This window comes from Hemicordylus capensis, chromosome 9 (genome assembly GCF_027244095.1).
Source record: "Hemicordylus capensis ecotype Gifberg chromosome 9, rHemCap1.1.pri, whole genome shotgun sequence".
NCBI lineage: Eukaryota > Metazoa > Chordata > Lepidosauria > Squamata > Cordylidae > Hemicordylus > Hemicordylus capensis.
The window spans coordinates 20329365-20344030 of NC_069665.1; the positions used below are offsets into that span (position 1 = coordinate 20329365).

Here is a 14666-nt window from a genome sequence, read left to right on the forward strand (position 1 = left end):
CCATTCCCAAACCATTAACGGCTTTAAAGGTAAAAACCAGCACCTTGAACTGGACCTGGAAACAAATTGGCAGCCAATGTAGATCTTTCAAAATGGATGGAATATGATCTCTGGTACAATCCTAGCTGCCTTATTTTGCACTAGCTGCAATTTTTGAATATTCTTCAAGGGCAGCCCCATGTAGAGCGCCCACGTTACAATAATCCAGCCATGACATAACTAAGCCATGGGTAACTGTGGCCAGATGTCTTCTTGAGAAGAGACACAGCTGGTGCACTAGTCAAAACTGTGCAAAGGCACCCCTGGTCACTGCCTCCACCTGAGCTCCGAATAGCAGAGCCCGGTCCTACATATGTATATCTCTCCATTTTAGAAAGTAGACAGCAGGCAGGCAATCCTATGGAACACCATTTTGTCCAATCCTGATGGTTAAGTTTTAAAAAGTGGCAAGGCTAGAGTTTTAGTCCCGATTTCCACAGAGAAGACACAACTTTTCAGGCTAAACTCCAACCTAGAGATGTCATGGCAACCACATGGCTCCAGCCATTTTGAAATGGCTTGAAAAGGGATATTTGGAAACTGGATAACTAAGGCATGCCTTCTCCATTTCTGTCACTGTAAAACAAAGTTTTATTTTAGCCTGGTTTAGAATATTTTTTCTTACCTGTTTTGCATCCCAAGTGATTCGCTGATTATTACCCTTTTCCTTTAATCTGGAACTCTACCAATTTGGCTCTGGATTTAAACCTTCTGTGCCTACACGCTTAAAACACTCTGCACCACATGCTAATGGTAAACAGCTATTTTTGTTTTACTGTATATAAGAACTTGAGGCACCCCAAATGCCCAGAAGATTCCAAGAAGAATATTACCTATTAAACATTAATTATGAAGGCCTGTTTGAGATTATGGCAGCTGATAACTGTTTTTGTGAGGTTTTGAATCTGAATGGGGAAACAGTAAAGGTACAAGGTTTGGGGGTGGGAGTTTAAAAAACCTTTTCTGGTCCTGGGTTTCCTGTCAAAGCTTTCTGTTAGTGATTAAACAAGCTTTTGATGGAAAGATCTTTAAGAGAAAAGCACTTGTGCATTCATAGCTAGACAAATAGGATTTGAACACTGTCAATTTCCCAATGACCTTTTAAAAACAACAGTAACAATGAATGGGGCATATCTGCTTACAGATCTGATAAACACACCAGAAACGGGGGTGGGAGGGAGGTTGAGAACATCATAAGCTGGGGGGGGGGGGACAGGATGCCTTCAAAAGCATAATGCTTTACAAATCTGTGAAGTTTGTGTGTGACACAACCTAAGAGAATCAAGCTTACAAAGCGCAGAATCAATAAAAAAAACCATTAAAAATCAATCTTTTAGCAATGTATGAGCTGGTTTGCATGTCCTTAGACACCCTTTTTAACACTAATTCTGTAATAATTCCAAACGGATATGCAGAGAACATGCCAATATGAATCTATTTTTGTACTTGGGGGGTGGGAGGTGGAATTAAGAACTATTGGGCAAAAAAATCAGAAATATTTAGGAGAGTTTTCTTTATAATTTTGTAAGAGATTAAAGGATTAGACATATCAGGAATGATTTTAAAAATCATTTAATCAGTTCAGATGTTTACAATTAGCAGGATCAAATTGTAAAAACTCAAAAGGGTTTAGGTGGACAGTGGTGTATTTTCAAACCAAACAATAAGTGAAATCTTCAGCAAAATATCAACCAGAGGTTTATATTTCTGCATGAAAGTTAATTTTTGTAACATTTTGCTAAATTCAAATAGATGGACTGCTTTGTCCTTTAATTTGCACAATATTAAATCTTACATACCAGAGAAAAATCTGTAGCCAGCTTCTCCAATTAACCTGATTGCAGGAGGAAGTAATTTAGAAATTGACCTGTTCTTGCTCAGAACTCTTTATTTTAGCCTTCTGGGCATCTCTTGTGTTAGTTTTTCTTTTCTTTTTCCAGCCTCCAAGTCCATAACTTCATGGTCATGACTCCCAAAAGATTTTAAAATGTAGGGAAGTTTTCTTCATCCTACTTCTCTATTTTCAAAAAGGAAATCATGGAAGGATCTCAGGAAAGGGAACAATGGTGTGCGGTGTGGAATTAATGCTTCTCCAAAAGGCAATTACATGCCAAGGAGAAGACTTTGCACATTCTCCCCAATATATTCGTCTTTGGCATTCAGGTGTTCCCTCCTCCCAGTCACAGGGAAATGTTCAAAGTGATAATACAAAAACGCTTTACTACCTCTGTTTGTTTGTGCAATATCCTTCTGACTTCCAGATTGTTGCAAGAGTCTGATATAAACATGTGCCAGGACCCTGAAGAAGCTTCCTCTGAGGAAGAAGAGGAGCCTCTGGCACAGATCACAAGACAGCAGTGATTACACTCTTTGAGGAACATCCCAAGCCCGACTTCAGGCTCTTCAAAATCATCCAGGGGTGTTGGGTCAGGGATAACATCCAGAACCTTTAGAACTGGAAAAGGTGTAGAAGAGGGCGACCAAGATGATCAGGGGCCTGGCACACCTTCCTTATGAGGCAAAGCTACAGCATCTGGGGCTCTTTAGTGTGGAAAAGAAGCAACTGTGGGAAGACATGATAGAGGTATATAAAATTGTGCATGGTGTAGAAAGAGTGGAGAGAGAGAAAACTGTTCATTCTCTTTCACAACAGTAGAACCAGGGGTCATCTCATGAAACTGAAAGTCGGGAAATTCAGTACCAACAAAAGGAAATACTTTTTCACACAGTGCATAATTAACCTATGGAATTTTCTGCCATAGGATGTGGTAATGGCCACTACCTTGGATGGCTTTAAAGGGGGCTTAGAGAAATTCATGGAGGACAGGTCTATCAATGGCTACTAGACTGTTGGCTATAGGCGGCCTCCAGGCTCAGAGGCAAGATGCCGGTAAATACCAGTTGCAGGGGAGCAACAGCAGGAGAGTGAGCATGCCCTCACTTCTTGCCTGTGGGCTTCCCTGAGGCATCTGGTGGGCCAATGTGTGATACATGATGCTGAACTAGATAGGCCTTGGGTCTGATCCAGCAGGGCTGTTCTTATGTTCTTAACCTCAGGAGTGTTTGCTTAACTGCCCAAGGCCTCCTTTCCAATATGTCTATTCAGGATGATAAGGAAGAGGAATAGGTGTTTTTATATATATATATATATATATATATATATATATATATATATATATATATATATAAAAACAAACACACACACACACCAAAAGCCCTTACTTTCACTGTTTCCACTGCTGCCTGTGACAGCAGTGGCAGGAGCTGTGGTGTTTAGCCACCTGTTGATGGGCACCACCTTGGATACTCGTACTGCCCCAGGATAATGCTGCATCTTAGCATATTTGAGACAAAAATGTATTTCAAAACTATTAAAATGAATGAAAAGTTCTGAAATTAATAGGGACACTCTAAATTCAGCTCAGAACAATTGACACAAGGCCCAATGCGCTCGAAACAAGAGACAATGGAAACCCCCCCCCTAAAAAACAAATAAATCCCTGAACCAAATTGTATTACACGCTTACTCCTATCTGCATCTCCTGAAACCCACTAGACATCTTTGGAGAACTGCTTTAGGGAGCTGAAATCTCTAAAGGCTTATTTAGATATGATTCACAATCTAGAGAGAGGTAACATTAGTGCAAACAGAATGCATATTTTGAGTTGGACTTTTGACCAATTTCTTGGAACTTCAGACTTTTAGGTCACATCCCTACATTTGCAATTGCAATGAATCACTTGTGCAGCTTTAACAGAGAAAACTGTTTGAGAAAGAAACATCCAAAACCTTGCTTGTTGTGTGGCTATTTGCACTGTGGTCATTATCAGGAATGCATGAGGAACTTTGAAAATACCTTCACATCTTACAAGTTTGTCTTACCCACATATGTGTGCCCTATGTTCTTTTACCCACAAAAACGTCTTAAGTGCATATATGTCAAAACACCTGTCAAAGCATCCTTTTAGGATGCAGAAACATGTACCCAAGGCCAAATGTTTCAGGCTATTGTGTTCACACACAACAACATCAATAGTATAAAGAGCAGTTATTCTAGAGCTAGAATATAGTGTGTAAAAGGCTTGCATCTATTCTTGGAGTTGGTACATTCCACTGCAGCTGAATAATAATCAAGACAAGAGCAAGGCAATCTTTTATTAATGTTACCAAAAAAAATTGGCAGGAGCAAACAATCAAAATCTATTTTATGGATTTCATTCTTAATTTATCCCCTTTTACTCCTCTACTCCTACAGCTGTTTCTTTGTGGAGTACTGCTTATATTTTCTTGCATCCGCTAAACTCAGCTGAAGTAAAAGAAGGAGGGGAGGGGGAAAACTTTCATCCGGTGAGGCACTTTATCAAGAAAATTCCACAAGAAATTGGTTGTTACCTGCAGATAACAACTGGTTTGTTAGTTAATGGCTAGCAGCATAGCCAAGGCCTGTTAATGCTCCAGCTGTCCAGTCATTAACTGCAGTAAAGACTGATTTTGAGGAGGTTATTGCTGTGATAAAATATCCTCAAAAGATTATAACAGCAATAGTGAACGGGGGGGGGAGTATTAGTGGCTATATTGTGACTGAATTGCTGCGTTTGAAAAATTGGTCATTCCCTGGCGGTTCATAACCGATTTTCCACCAGTCAAAAAGCAAGTTGTGCTCTGTTAGGTTTATTGTACAAGGCAATAAAAATATTGGCCAGGTTAAATTGTCAGCATGTTACAACATTAACTACTCTTTTACTGTGCTTAATTTTTTAAATGTTACTATGATTCATTATTACAGAATGAGAAACTGGGCTTTGCATGTAACCTGGAGAGAGTAAAACCTGGGTAGGAAGCTGAGGGAAGCAACACTTATATTTCACTCAGTTGCTGGTTTTATCCTTATTTAAAATTTAACCAAAGTAAGAGTACCAAAGCATTCTTGGGTCTTTCATTGGCATGTTTGGCTTCCAACATATGCATTATGAATGCAGCGTCTGGTGAAGCCATCACAGCCAAGTTTTTTTATCAGCATTTCTCTTTAAAAGTCCTTTTGGGTTGTATATTTTGACTTGCCTTTTCAAATTTAAAACTCTAGCATACAAGATGATGAGAACAGCCTTATTCAAGTCAGCCAGCCCAGTGTCCTAGCCCACAACTCTGTCAGCTGCAAATCTGTACTAAAAATATAACACAAGTAACACAACTATTTCAGGGCTCTGAGAGGGGAGGACCCAGGACCCCACAAGGCTGAGAGTCGTCAATTGTTATCTATTGCTAGTACTTGGAAGTAGGTGCAACAGGAAGGTCCCAAGACTAGGTTTTGCCCTGGGCCTCGGGTTCTCTCTCTGCAGTCCTGCAGACATAACTTTGCACCTTATAGCATCCATGAAGCCTAGAGTTTACAGTACATAATAGACATAAGCCTCCTAAGCTCAAGTTGAGCCATTTGGCAAACAACTAGGGACAAATGAAGTGACTTGGGGTAAACAACATACCATTTATTTATTTATTATCATATTCTATACCTCCTGATATAGACATTTCTAGGCAGTATAGAAATACCCTCATACAACCATGCTCAGATAACTTGTTATAGGTGACTTTTGTTTTCTTCAACTGGTAACTGCCACATGTGTTTTCATATATGGACAACCTGAGAGCTTCAGTGGCTATAAAGATGAAACAGAGTCAGAGAAAACAGCATCACTCTATCTAGACTACCAAAAAAATCTCATGGGAAAGTATGCTATGTATTTCCAGAAATGTGTCCCAAAGGACCCATGAATGAGGCAATGCACCAATGCTCTGAATTAAGTAAAAAATAAAATTGAAACTGTAGGTGAACCTGCAAAATCACAATGCTAATCACATGCCTTTAGAGACAAAGCCTATGTGTCCTGACACACAACTTGTACACTTACCATGTGATATTGTACAGTTGTATATAAACTGGTAGTATTGTCATGGCAGTACATCCAAGATTTAAGTGTAACCCGAATATTGGAATGCAATTTATCCAGGTCTAGTATTTAGACTTCTGTGCAAAATAATGTATATACCTAAACTACACATCTAATTCTTTGACCTGGACCTATTTGTATTAAATTCTTATTAAGATATGTGAAGTCCTGCAGATTTCTAGGTTAATTTGCATACTTTACATCAAAAAAGCAATATGCAATCATACTAATCTTAATATACATTGGCACTATACAGCACTCCACTGTTACCACTTCATAGATGCTATTAAGGAGCATTTTATAAATGCAAAATAAAAATGCTATTAAGCCCTATGTGGTAAAAACTAAAATTATTATCTATTGACAACTTATAGCAGAATTCTAACTTCTGCATGTGAACAAAGTAAGGCTGGGTGTTCAAAAAGGTAATGTAAACTGGACTTGTAACATGAGCCCTTGAGATGAATCCATAAGCAATCCACTGACTCTGAAGTAGTCCCACAGCAAGTTAATCTCATGATCTGTGACATAACACTTTTGGACAGTCACCCCAAAGCACTGATTTGCAATTCGAGCAAGTCTATGGCACCTATCACATGACAATATAAGTGAGAGGAAGACTGGAGCAACATTTGACAGACACTAGGACCCTGGATGAACTGAGTTTGCGGGAACAGATATAAAAAGAGCTAAGGGAAGCCCATCAGAGAGAAAACAGGGCTGCAGAGATTGGTCCCCTCCCCTGACTTAGAAATAGCTGAGAAAGGTAGCTGATCGTTCTGTCTAAGTGATGCCCTGGCTTGCTTGCGTGTGTGCACAGGCATGCATGGGAGCAAGTGGGTGCATGGAAAAGCTCAGGGGCCACCTCTCTCTTCAATTATTCTTCTCAGATATTTTTAGGGGGAAGTACACCTCCACAAGCATTTTGTGGATCTTGCCAAATGGGACCTTGTTCCAACCTCCACAGCTGAATAGGTAATGTTGCTTGTGTATACCTGCGCTTCTAGCTGTCCACTCAAGTATTAGAGCTTTCCACTTGTATGCACAGGTGTTAGTGCATGAAATGAGCTATGCAAATCCACAAAGGCACCACCGAACAATGGCAACAGAGCAATAAAAAACCTTTAAAAGCACAGAAAGTGCATTCCTTTCTGCACACTTAAGGCAGAAATCTTTAATCCATTTAATCTTTCAATAGTTTTATTCTGAGGTAAACATTCAAATTATTGGGATCCAAGCATTTATAACTGCAATTCTATACCTATTTCAAAACTTCAAAGCATTTTTTAAGATAATGGAAATATAGCATATGTAATGGCATTTACAATATGAAGATTCTGCTGAACTTACCAGATGTTACTCTAGAGCTTGGGACTACCTGTTGATACTACACTAGTTACTCAGATAATCAATTAAGCAGCAGGGAGGGAGAGTCTTGTTTTCTCTGATGTTACAATTTCCAAAAATACATCCAATATACTGTAATCTTTCGTTCCAACAATCATCTCTCTCATACATTGTGTCTACCTTTGTATTATTCAGAATGTTTATCTCTATGTAGTGGGAGGTGTAGCACCCAGAATGATGAATGGGGAATCAGTCATTAGGCTACAGTTCACTGTTGACCTTCCGACAGTACATGAAATTACAGACTTGCAATACAACATTGCATTGAGACAGAATCAATGGAATACCACTACTGTGATTCAATAAAATTGCCAAGTGACATGCCCTCTGCCACTCAGCCCAGTGGAGATTTTGTCCAAAGACAAAACACTTAAATTTCTATGTAGTAATAAAAAAATAAGAACTCTTTAGGCTAGCATTATTAGGAATGCATATGTTGTGGGTTTATGAAAAGTTTCTCAGGTTAGACACAAACCTGCTGTCCATCAGGAATAAAAATGCCGTGAAGACATCTTTATATAGTACAAGCTTACAAGAGACGAGATACTAGAAGGGAAAACCACAAACCCCATTAACAGTCCAAGAAACAGATGTGTCAATTTAAATCAAAAGACATTATCTTTTATCATTGTCTTTTATCATCAAAAGACATTATGAACTTTAATCCCTAGCCACATCAAGCTTTATGTCCATACTGAAGCATAGGAAGATGCCCTATATTGAGTCAGATTATGCATCTACCAGTATTGTTTACACTGACTGACAGTGGCTTCTCCAAGGTTTCAGGCAGGAGTCTCTCCCAGCCCTATCTGGAGATGCCAGGAATTGAACTGGGCACCTACTTCATGAAAAGTAGATGCTCTACCACTGAGCTATGGCCCCATACTGGGAAGGGTGTGAAGTATGGATAAGGAGGTAGGTTACATGAATTCGGTAACTGTTACAGTTAGCAATTCCTCAGCTCATGCACTTGCAGTTCAGAACACTGAACAATGCCCAAAACTGGTTTGACCCATTGCTTTCTTCTTCTTCTCTCTCTTTGGCAGAGGTAACTCACTCACATATATTTAATATATATTTATGAGGAGGAGCTAATGGCCTGGAAACGGTCTCCAACCTCCCATGGTTGGGTAAGATGATTTAAGGGTGGTGGCTAACCAACTCCAAGCGGTCTTGGAGGAAACTGATTGTGTAGACCCATTTCAAACTGACTTTAGGGTCGGCTATGGGGCTGAGATGACCTTGGATGGCTTGACAGATGACTTGCGTCAGGAAATTGACAGGGGCAGTGTGACTCTGCTGGTTCTTTTGGATCTCTCGGCAGCTTTTGATACTAATTGACCATGGACGCCTGAGGAATTTGGGGATAGGAGGTGCTGTTTTACAGTGGTTCTGCTTCCATGTCTCGGGTAGATTTCAGATGGTGGGACTTGGTGACAATTGCTCTTTAAATTGGGAGCTACTATATGGAGTCTCTCAGGGCTCCATTCTGTCACCAATGCTTTTTAACATCTACATGAAACTTCTGGATGAGGTCATCAAGGCATTTGGTGCTGATGGCACCCAAATCTATTTCTCCTCATCATCAATATCAGGCGATTGCATTAGCCTCTTACATGCCTGCCTACAGGCAGTAATGGGCTAGATGAGGGATAATAAACTGAAGCTGAATCCAAGCAAGATGGAGGTGCTTGTTTGGGGTCATAATCTGCAAGATGGGATGGGATTTCCTGTTCTGGACAAGGTTACACTCCCCCAGAAAGAACAGGCTCGTAGCTTGGGAATGCACTTGGACCTGGGACTCACCCTGATGCCTCAGGTTGAGGCTGTGGCCAAGAACGCTTGAGGAGAATGACCTGAACACAACCTCCAGGTTGGACTACTGCGATGCGCTCTATGTGGCTGCCCTTGTACGTATTTTGGAAACTTCAGTTAGTTCAAAATGCGACAGCTAGATTGGTCTTTGGGGTATCCCTGAAAGACCACATTATGCCTGTTCTTAAACAGTTGCACTGGCTGCAGATGCGTTTCTGGGCAAAGTACAGTACAAAGATCTGGTGAATACCTTTAAAGCTCTGAATGGCTTAGGTCTGAGTTGCCTGAGAGAGCACCTTTCTCTACGAGAATCTCACTGAGATCATCAGGAGGAGTCCATCTTCGGGTGCCACCAGTTCATCTGATAGTGACCAGGGATCGGGTCTTCTCAGTTGTCGCCCCTGGGTTGTGGAGTGCGCTCCTCATGGATATCTTCCATGGGGATTATCTTCCTTGGAGGCCTTCAGGAGAGCCTCAAAAGAACCATCTTTTTAGCCTGGCTTTTAATGATTTTTAGTTTTAATTTTAATCTGGTTTAAATGGTTTTTAAAAATTGTTTATTATGGTTTTTTTAATTTATAAACTGCCCTGAGCCAATTTAAGAGGGGTGGTGTATAAATTGAATTAATAAACAAACAAACATTACCTTGGGTAGGTTTATTTCTCATAAATTCATTGTGTTGGAAGATACAAGTACCCCACTTCTGTGTGTAATAAATAGTCTCCATACATCTTATGGTTCACTTACTCACTCAAAGTGATTCAGAGGTGCAATGCACCAGATTCAGTCACCCACTTGGGTTTATTGGGTTGCTTCAGCAACTCCCCTGACAGTATTCTAGACTGCTTTAAAAACTCAGAGTTTAAATAGTTTTCAGCTCAGTTATGGGAGGCAGGTGAAGAGGGGAAATGGTTCAATAAACTGTGATGTATGATTGTAGAGCATGTTGCTGGATTGTGACCATGGTATTTGAATAATCTATAGGTATAATGGCAGCAAAAACAACAGCATTTTCATGATCTCTTTAATCAATATTCTCTTCAATTCTGAACATGTAATGGAAGCACAGCTCAAAAAGTTTAAGGTCATGAAGACCATTTTCAAGTCTAATGGGTTTCTTTTTTAATATATGAAAAAAATTAACTATATTTTGTGGAGTCATTACATTTTGTTCGAGCTCTGGGAAAAATATGCCAATTTGGAAACTTCATTTATTCAAATGATAATAAAAGCAGGAGGGCTGTCATTTTGACAGAGGAAAAAACTTGCTCTTTTTTCTGTTATCTGTTTTGCTGTAAGGTTAATTCTTTATATTTTATATTTAAATTAATTCTGATTTCTTTCATAATAGGAAGCTTACTATATGATGGAATTAGTGAGGAGATGGGGGAGAGAGAGAGAAAGGAGGAGGAGGGGAAGGAATAAGAAGAGATCAATTAAATATATTTTTTCTTTCAAAAATCAGATATGCACATATTTTAGTTTAGTTTGGAGAGCATATGCAGCTCTTAATGTGGATCGAAAAATAAGCCAGTATGATGAATAAATAAAGCTAACTCTAACATTATTAGTGAAGGGCCGTTACCTGTTTAAAAAAGCAACACTTTTATTTCCTTTCCTGCTTTGTAATAGAATCCAGTTAGCAAAAGAAGGACAGATAATACTTACACCTCACATTTTCAAATGCCTCGGTGGCGTAGTTTGTGATGTCATCTACCCCGATTCAAGACGGCAGACACATTAATATTTGAGGCACAAGTGGGCTAACTTGTAGACCGTCTAACTGATTTGAACCAAATTCGGTAGTTGTAGTGAGTGACATACAGGAACACCTCAGTGATGTAGTTTGTAATGATATTATCCACCAAGACTGAAGATGGCAGATATGTGAACATTTGAGGTGCAAGAGGGCTAACTTGAGAACCGTCTAACCGATTTCAACCATATTTGCTACAGGTGTAGGGACACATAAGGATGGCTCAAGGGCATCATTTGTAATTATGTCATCCATCCTGACCCAAGATGGCAGACATATGAATGAGGCACAAGTGGGCTAACTTGTCAACTGCCTAACCAATTTGGACCAAATTTAGTCCAGTTATAGGGATAGTGGAAGGAAAGAAGACAGGTATAGATAGATAGATGGATGGATGGAGTTACACTCCCCCTGAAAGATTAGGTACATAGCTTGGAAGTGCTCCTGGATCCAAAACACTCTCTGGTTTCTCAGACTGAGGTAGTGGCTAGGAGTGCTTTTTATCAGCTTCAACTGATATGTGAGCTATGCCCATTTCTGGAGGTAAATGACCTTAAAACAATGCTGCATATTTTGGTAATCTCCAGGATCAACTACTGTAATGCACTCTACATGGGCTGCCTTTGTATGTAGTCAGGAAACTACAATTGGTACAGAATGAGGCAGATAGACGGATCTCTGGGACAAACTTAATGGACCATATAACACCAGTTCTGAAAGAATTGCACTGGCTGCTGCTATGTTTGCAAGCAAAATACAAAGTGCTGGTTATTACCTATAAATTCCTCAATGGCTTGGGTCCAGGGTATTCAAGAGAGCACCATCTTTGTCATGAACCCTGTCACCTATTGAGATAATATCCTATTATCCTATTGAGATAATAGGTCTGGTTATGGTTGCCACGGGTTTGTTTCATAGACCCTCAGGACCAGGCCTTCTCTATGGCTGCCCTGGGGCTTTGGAATATGCTCCCTCTCAAAATAAGAACATCCGCATCTCTGTTTGCCTTTAGAAGACTTTCAAGACACACCTGTTTTCTCAGGTTTTAACTGAAATTAATTTCAAACTGATTATTTTTATCCCATGAAATTGTTTTAATTTTTTAATTCTGTGAAATTGTTTTAATCACTTTTACTCTGTTTTATAATTGTTGTTTTGAATTGTGTCCATTACCTAAAGATACACATATCAGGCAGTATATAAATATGATAGATAAAATAAATTGTATTCGAATTTATTTAATTAAACAAAATTATAAAAGGCCTCTGACCTACATTGTGGTCCAAATTTCCCTTTTCTTTTGATAGAATAGATATGGTCTTGAAGGTCTTTATATTAAATTAACACTTTAGGTTGTTTAACAGAAGAATGGAACTGGCTTCTCTATATCATGAAGAATGCACAGGAGACTTAGGGGAAGAAAACAAATTATAAATCTCTAAACAATGCTGAGCCAAGTAAATGTGCAGGTAAGAAGCAGTAATCTTTGTGTAAAGAAAAGAAAGGACAAGAAAAAGTATAGGAGCTGCCTAAGGTTAAGTGGGGCTAAGTCAAATGTGTTAACTGTTTTCTGTTAACATGTTTAGAAGCACCAAGGCACAAACACTTTTTAAAGCAGTTGCTTTGAAGATCTCTTAAGGAAGAAGAATTGGTCTTAACCATGAATTGTTCACTTTGCTTTGCAAGATTCACCCTGGTTTGCATTTGGATGAGTGACTAAATGTGAGCACTGTCTGCTGTAAGATCTGCCCCTTAGGAGATTGGATAATAGCTCAGTGGTAAAGCATCTGTTGCAAGCAGAAGGTCCCAGGTTCACTCTCTGACATCTCCAGGTAAGGCTGAGAGACTCCTGCCTGAGACTTTGGAGAACCACTGCCAGTCTATACTGAACATTGGTTCATCTAGCTAGATAAACCAATGGTCTGAGGCAGCTTCCTATGTTCCTAAAATATTTGCATGTTCAGAAAGGATTACCCTCATAGTTTTGGGAAGCTCCCAAATCTAATTGGCATGGAAGTAGAAAGACATGTTGAAGCTTCCAAATACAGAAAAGTGAGGTGCATTTTGTGTATTGCCAACTTTATTAGATGCACTTGTGGTTAGTGGAGAAATAGTTTTCCACAGTCAAACAGTAAGGATGTTAGTGAGACAGATGATATGAAATCATCAGAAGAACATGTATACTGCATGTATGAGATAAAAAGGAATCTAGGCTGGAGTGAGATTCAGAGGAAGCAGCCTAGATCGGAAATACAATTTTCTGATACACTGGTAGAACCCAGGGAATTCTGGGCATTTTTGGACCTAAATATTAACAGGCAGAATGCCGAGAAAAATGAGGAGTAAAAGTACTATGGGAGAAAATATGGTGCTACTCAATTTAGTGAGCAAAAGCAAAGCATTAATTAGATGTATAGTTTCAAATAATGTTAATACTGGGTTTAAAATGTTTTTAATTTTGTAAATGATTTTAATTGTAAACCACCCAGAGATGCGGTATAGAAATATTTTAGATAAGTAAGTAAATAAATAAATAAATAAAAGTTATACAGAACTGCATATCTCTTCACCAGATTCTGCAGAACCGCAAATATCTGTATAAAATAAATCCATAAACTAATTGTTAAAGTTACCAAATTAAAGTAGATAACAGACCCAATCCATTATGACTCTCTAGCCCAGGGATGCTCAACTTCAGCACTCCGGCAGATGTTGGCCTACAATTACCATAATCCCTGGCTATTGGCCACTATGGCTGGGGATTGAGGGAGTTGTAGTTCAAAAACAGCTGGGGGCCCTAAATTGAGCAGGTCTGCTCTAGACACCCCCATCCCAGGAACATACCTGATACTTAGATCCTGTAATACAACTTGGTTATATATGCAGTACATGTCCAAGCATAATACAGATACAAATCCTGATTATCTTATGAAGCAGCACCTACTTAAGAAAGGACGATGGGGTTTTATTTGTAAACATCTGCTGTGCTTGCCTGGGGCTAGAGATTCCACTTGATGTTCTCTATTTTTCAGCTCATAACGTCTTAAAAGAAGCCACCAAAGTTTCTGAGATTCAGATGGATAGTCTGTAGAGAAGATGCATGTCTTTATTCCCACTGAAGGCTTAACATCTACAGATGTGCATCTTCGAAGAATGTTATTATCAGAGAATGTGGATACCAGCTGTGAGGCTGCTGTTCAGGACAAGCATTTAGTTTTCTTTTATTACATACTGACTGGACTGAGAACTAAGAAAGAAAAGTGAAAAAGGCTTATACAGAAATGTTAAGTGCACAGGACGATCTAATTGGTGTTACACACATTTTAAAAAGATATTCTGGGATACTTACGCTATTTTAAGAAACAAGAATGAACCAGAAATGTAAAACCTAGGATCCAAGAATTTAATTGTCTCCTTATAATAGCTTCAAGTTAAATCCTGAATCCAAACATCTAAAGGGTTTTTAGATTATTCAATTGTTTTAAAGCTCAAGTTGACTGAACTAGATTCATACAAACTAGCTGATATCCTGATTAAGGCAGTAGAAAGTACCAGGAAAATGTGTCCATGCTGTGGAGAACTTCACCGCTGCCACTGTGCCCATGTGCATGGGTACATGATTTTCAGCAATCTTCTCTGCCTCCAGGAGTGTGCTGTGCTTAAAAAAAAAAAAAGTCCTCGAGGGCTGCAGAATCCTCA

At 39.2% G+C, this 14666-nt stretch overlaps 1 protein-coding gene and 1 long non-coding RNA gene across 32 annotated transcripts in view; one reads left to right on the plus strand and one right to left on the minus strand.

The window, feature by feature from the left end:
* The window catches only part of ZNF536 (zinc finger protein 536), a 658276-nt gene that overhangs the window by 559489 nt on the left and 84121 nt on the right, over window positions 1-14666 (minus strand). The gene's annotated exons all lie outside the window — the stretch shown is intronic.
* LOC128334255 (uncharacterized) overlaps window positions 1-14666 on the plus strand; it is a 35379-nt gene that overhangs the window by 20129 nt on the left and 584 nt on the right. Inside the window, exon 5 of the long non-coding RNA XR_008311233.1 lies at window positions 14000-14666. This exon is cut by the window's right edge and continues 584 nt beyond it. This is a non-coding gene — a long non-coding RNA (uncharacterized LOC128334255). The remainder of the gene's footprint in view (window positions 1-13999) is intronic.